The sequence below is a fragment of the Seriola lalandi genome, unplaced genomic scaffold (genome assembly GCF_002814215.2).
Source record: "Seriola lalandi dorsalis isolate HSWRI2012SDOR001 ecotype SW California unplaced genomic scaffold, Sedor1 jcf7180002052274, whole genome shotgun sequence".
NCBI lineage: Eukaryota > Metazoa > Chordata > Actinopteri > Carangiformes > Carangidae > Seriola > Seriola lalandi.
In genome coordinates, this window is record NW_019522827.1 from 3,626,160 (window position 1) to 3,632,488 (window position 6,329).

The window sequence follows — 6,329 nt, forward strand, 5'->3', positions numbered from 1 at the left end:
CCAGACTAATTGCCAGGGCTTGATGAATGGTTTTATGTGAATGAAAATGAATCATATAGATCCACCCAGCTGAATACTTGTGGAAGATTTTGGGGCCAGTGTTAGGGATCTTCATTGGGAATTCAAATCAACTTGGGTTTGAACAATACTTGGCCAAACAATCTCACCTGTCTCAGATGAGTCAAATGTCTGGGGATGGGGATTTGTATTTAACAGCAACATGGAAAACTGAAGAGCAGTTATAGTCCATGTTTAGCCACAGAGATCATCCTTATTATGAGAAAGACTTTTGCATGTATTTGTAGAGGAAACTTAATATGTACTAAAATGTATTTGAGTATAATGGACATTGAGCAAATAGTTATACTTAATATATACACCAAAAAAAACTCACAACCACTGTGTACAAGCAGCTACAAAATGTTAAACTGAAAATGTCTATTTCAGGCACATTTATAACACTGAAAGGAATTCTGGGAAATACTATAATTTTCTGGCATCTAAAGTATGTTTACATTTCTCCAAACCAGTGCTGGACCCCTGAGACATGACATATTAAATGGTCTAGACTGTTACTAAATACATATTCTGTCTGATGCTGTTGATTTCAGTGTGAGTGGTCCCGTAAGAAACATTAAAGAGACATGCAGGTCCATTAGAGTGAACAGACAGGGAAAGCCTAACCTAAGTGTTTCTGTCTGCCTGTCTCTCTTCTTGTGATATTTTCCACTTGCTACTAATATTTATCTGTTGACTTATCCATCTATCTGTCTAATTGCCTCTCTCCCTCTCCAAGTTTCTCTCTCTCTCTCTCTCTCTCTCTCTCTCTCTCTCTCTGTCTCTCTCTCTCTCTCTCTCTGTCTCTCTCTCTTCCTGTGCTGATTTACATTCTGCAGTGTGTGCAAAATCAGGTAACACAAGTTTTACTCTATAGTGTGGAGGTCTTTTGTTTCTGGAGCTCTGATGTACTTACCACTGACATTTACAAAGTAATATATTTGCAAATGCAAATGAGATTGTTAAGTACAAGTTATTCTCAGCTGGGTACTGGGTGTATACATTACAGTGTTCAAAAAATAGATAAGACTCAGTCCACGGCCATGCTAGCAACTCTGTCAGGCGGCACATTAGCACGGTTCTTTAAAGTTATAATATGTAACTTTTCCACAATTAAATGTCTAAAAATTAATAGACCTATGTTATACATTTTTTTGAGTTGTGTTCTTACATTTTCCCAAATGTTTCCAGTAATTCGCAAACCTAGAGAAACATAATTTTAATATGGTAATGCTCCGTGTCATTTGGTCCACTGTCAATGAGATCATATCCTTTATGAGCATGGATCTGCATTGTAGTTGCCTGCCAGGATCTCAAAATCGACTTATATCTAGTGTTATCGAGTATAAATCTTAACCACATGAAGGATTTTGGTCATCGGATGTCTGGATCTTTAGTTGTCAGAGAAAAAAGCCAGGCAAATGTCAGACAGTTCAGCTCCCAGCAGTAGAAAAGTCCTGTCCTGTTTCCGCCAAACAACATTGGCTAATCACAAATTCTTTTTTTTTTAAGTGTAACTGCTTTATGAGTTTACCGGTTTTAAACCCCTGGTTCATTTGTTATGGAGAGAAAGACACCTCTGTGGATAATTAAAACCTCCTGAATGTCAAGGTCATAAGTTATCAGAGAAACAATCAAAACAAAGGTGAGCAGCAGTCTCAGCTCCCAACTCTTCCCTGACGGCTCTGTCCTCCTTACAGCGTCGGTGAAACACTGACTTTAAACATGAACACTGCTTTATTCTGTGTTTTTTTAACGGTCATAATCACTGGGTCTGTTTGAATTCCTGAATGACTGTCACTGAAGGAATCCAAACTGGGAGAAGCTTATGGTAATTGTGGTGAAGACAACATTGTGATCCCATGCTATTTCATGATGTAATCCAACGCCGTCTTATTGTTTTAATTGAGAGACCCCTAGCGGCCGAATACATGCTGCGCATTTAAGCTAAACGCTGACACATCGTGATAGCATGCTAACATTGCGAGTTCAACATCAAACTCCATTCCTTTATTCGCTGAGAGCTGTCTCTAATGGTGGTGGTGAAAGCAACCATCTTGTTTTGCTTTTATTTGTATCATTTCTTTTATTCTACTGAAGTTGGTATGCTAACCAGATAGCCCTGGCCCAGTCTGCCCATCTCATCACTTTCCGATACTGAGTCACTGTAGCATCCAGGCTTGTCTGGAGAAGTAGTGCTGACCAAAGGATGTATTATGACCTCTTGTATTGTAAACACAATGATGGCTGAAGCGCAAGACTGGTAAATAAACAGCTGTTAATGCTAACATTGGCTATGTAGCAATAGCAAAACTTACAAATAGCTCCTTTAAGCTAGTTAGCACAAACGCAAAACAAACCACAAGTGACGATGATGTTATGTAATTAGTTTTGAACTTGTTGGACAAGTGAAAATTTCAACCTGATGGTGAAGCTATAGAAAAAGTCCAGGAATCACTTAAGTCAGTAGGATTCATCCTCTGGGGACCATGAGTATCAGCACCAGATTTAGCTTAATCCATGCAGTACTTGTTGAGATATTTCAGAGGGGACACAAGTGGTGGACAGACCAGCTGACAGACAACAGAAATATGCTATAACTTTGTGTTTTTGTTCGATTTATGTGACCTGAGAGGACAAAGTCCTTGTGTTTGAAAAGCCATTTGGTGAATAACTTATTTAATCATATCATCAGTCATATATCAATCAGTCATATGTTTATCTATGCATAATGCATCATATATGCAAGGGTGTGATGTCTTTGTATATATGTGTGTGTGTGTGTGTGTGTGTGTGTGTGTGTGTGTGTGTGTGTGCCTATGTGTGAACAGAAACTGCATCAACCCATCAACCAAAAGAGACGTCTCAGCACTTTTTCCGAATTTGAAATTTGTGACCCTCAAGAAAAAGCCTCAGTCTGGTTCCAGTTGATCCTGTCCGACCCTGTGTGAGCAATATTCCAGCTTGTTTCCAGCGTGTGGCTGCTCATATTTGGATAATTTGAGTCGGAGAAGGGAGAAAACAAGTGTCTCTGTGTTGACCTCCCTCGTCCACTCTGAGAGGTCTTTCAGGGCAGCCTGTGTAATGCTCCTCATTGCAAGTCAAGTCTGAACTCACAGAGACTGTAAATGAGCTGAAACCAGTGACTACAACCAGTGACCCAATGGTTTGGGTGTGTCAACAAAGAAACAGATGAACATGACACACACACACACACACACACACACACACACACACAAATAAAGAACAATCTATTTTCAGGTGAACATGACTTAGCACAACTCAAGTTAACTCATAAAATAAACAAACCTTATTCTTAATTTTTGAGGGGAACAAAAGGGTTATTCATGGTCAAACTATACATGTTATATTGTATAAACTGGTGAGTAACAGGACATCACAGCCAATTAAAACGTTGAATGTTAAAATATTATTGATTTTGTGAGTCAGCTCTACTCCTCACAATCTCTTTACGACCCAGACTGTGAAAACACACTACCTGTCTGTTTCTCCTTGTGCACTTTAATATATAGTTAGCCCAACACATAAAGCCAATACACTCAACACTTTTAACAACCTCAGTGCAATTTCAGGGCAATGACACCATAACATACTGGAGGGGTTTTTCCTGCTGCCACAAACAGAACAAAAGAGTGGTTCATTTCTTTAAACTCCATGGGGCAGGATTTCTTTACGTTATGTGGTGAGTAACAGTATATAGTATATTATATAGTATATAGTGAGTGAAGTATCAGTATCCAAACAGTGATAAATCTGATTAAAGCCATTACTATGTTGAGAGCTTATTTTTCAACTAACAAATCCAAAAATCTAAAGCCCGACCAGAGGTCCCAGGAGGCTGGAATGTTGCTTAAACCTACAAAAGTAACACAAATAACTGCGCATACTGATGAATTTGTTATTCCCAGAGCCTCATGAGGAGTTAGGTTTGTTCTGTGGGTGGTGGAAGGCCATGGGATAGTTAGAGCCAAAAGGGTTTATCCTCTGGGGAACAGATAAAGTACATTTAATGGCAACCTGCTCTTTAGTTTTTGTTATTTTTTGTGTACAAGAAGAAACTGTGCCGTACTGGTGTTGCGAAGAAAACAGGTAAAGGGCTCACAAAAAAATCCATAAGGGTTCATCACCTGCAGATCTGAAATGCAAATCTCATGTAAGTCCTATTGCCTATACCAGATTTTGATGGCTCTCTGAGCAGCAGCTGTCTTCCTTCGTCCTGTGTCACTTCCTGCACTGTGAGAAGTCCCACAAGAGATGCTACCTATAAAAACATACATGTGCAAACCCATGAAGCTTTTGAAAATGTAAAGGTTTGCTTTCTCACTTTGTGATTCAGGCCGATCATAGCAGTGTGTTCGTAGATAGAAAGGTGAATAGTGTAGGTTTATATGTATGTTTTAATGATTTCAAGACATAAGTAGAGCTGTAGAGCAAATTGTCCACATCGTGTTCAACAGCAGTTGGACTGAAAGGTCTTAGTTTTATGAAGTTGAGATGACAGTCGGCTGAAACGTCTGTGGCGTCATAGTTTACCTCAGTGTGAATCAGTTTTGGTAAAGATGGATAACTCTCCTTGTTTCAGAGAAATGTGAAAACATAGTTCTTCCATAAAGAGTAAAGTGGAAAAAATGACTATGGTCTTGTAGAAGGAGCTGACATACTTTTCCTTTATCTGACATTCAGTTTTCTTGTAAAGGAGCAGCTGTAGGGTTTGGCTACCAACGGTTTTAGCTGCTTCACCTTGAGAGAGACAAATTCATTCCCACAATTCAAGACAAGCTTGTCTGAGCAACAGCAACTGTGAACTACTTTGTGGTTATTAATGGATTTTCTATGTAACAAAACTATGAATGTCACACATTTCTCTCATACAGAGTGCTTCGCTCATTGGTAAATGAGCTAAATGAGTTTTGACTTATGATACAGTTTTTAAAGTTCCTAACTGCTTACCATCTTTTATAAAAAACTACACATTTTTGGGGCTTTTGGTCCAAAGATTTGAGAAACTTTCTTATGACTTACCAAGCCATTTGGAATCCCTGAGCCTGCTGGGAAACACGTCTTTCCGTTCAGCAACTCCTGCTGAAGTACCTTTGCTCAACAGCTTTCCAGCGGAGCTTTGCTCTGCTGCCAACATCAGAAAACTGTGGTTGTAGAGGCCACATAACTATGAATGTGCAACAGAATGTCGATAAAGAAGGGCATGTGTCACCAGGCAAACCTTCTCTGTGTAAAAAAAGCTGCAGCATAAACCTATAAAATAGATGTTTGGAGGCGGCGTGGTATAAAAATGTCCTGGTGTCTAAGTTTCTGTGCTGCTCTTTGAGATATGTTACCCAGCAACAGCTGATTGACATGAATGATGGTGAGTAAACCTGGTGTTTCTATTTCATCCGTGTGCAGCTGCTGAATAAACAGTGAGTTTGCAAATAAGCACAAAATTAGAGTAAATCGGCTGTTAATACATTTCCCTTTGAAGATGTAGACGGCGAGTGTGCGTCAGTGAGTGCGCGGAGCACACAGCCAGTATTTACACCTTTGAATAGAGTTTGGTGGGAGACGAACAGGAGACATGCCTCTCCTCAACCTCAGGCCAACATTAGCATGTTTAACTTTAAACTGAATGCACACAGACGCGAGCGGCAGACACATGTGGGAGTATATACGGTCGCTCAACTGGGCACACACACGCATGCAAACACGTGTTCACACAAACATACCTCATGATTTTGGCCTTTTAATCAGCTGCTTTACAAACACACCTACTCACACAATTACAGAAACTGTCAACACATATGTCATGTTCTCTAATATAATTAGACAGATTTGCAGCTAGTTTTTTTTTCCAATTTTATTTGGCATTAAATCGCTTTTATATAGCACCTCATGTCTTTACCATAGTGCTGACAATCTATAAATATTTCAACATGATGGAGTGGGACCTTAATGGGGGAAAACTGCCTTTGTTTTATGAGTGGATACCTGTAATGTTATCTACAGCGTCAAGCTATCACAGTAGAGGACGCAGGGTTATTTATGTTTCCAGCCGAGCAGAGAAACTGCCCAGAATCAGTTAATCAAACCCATTTATTTTGCCAAGTACAAAATGAAGGCACTACACCTTGTTTTGGTAGCTTTGATGCAAATTAGCCAAGCAACGAGCAGGACGTGTTGCACCACAGCCATGGAAAAATACTTGTGTCTGTAGTACGTGGATGTAGTATGAGGCAGATAAAACGCCACCAGAGGAG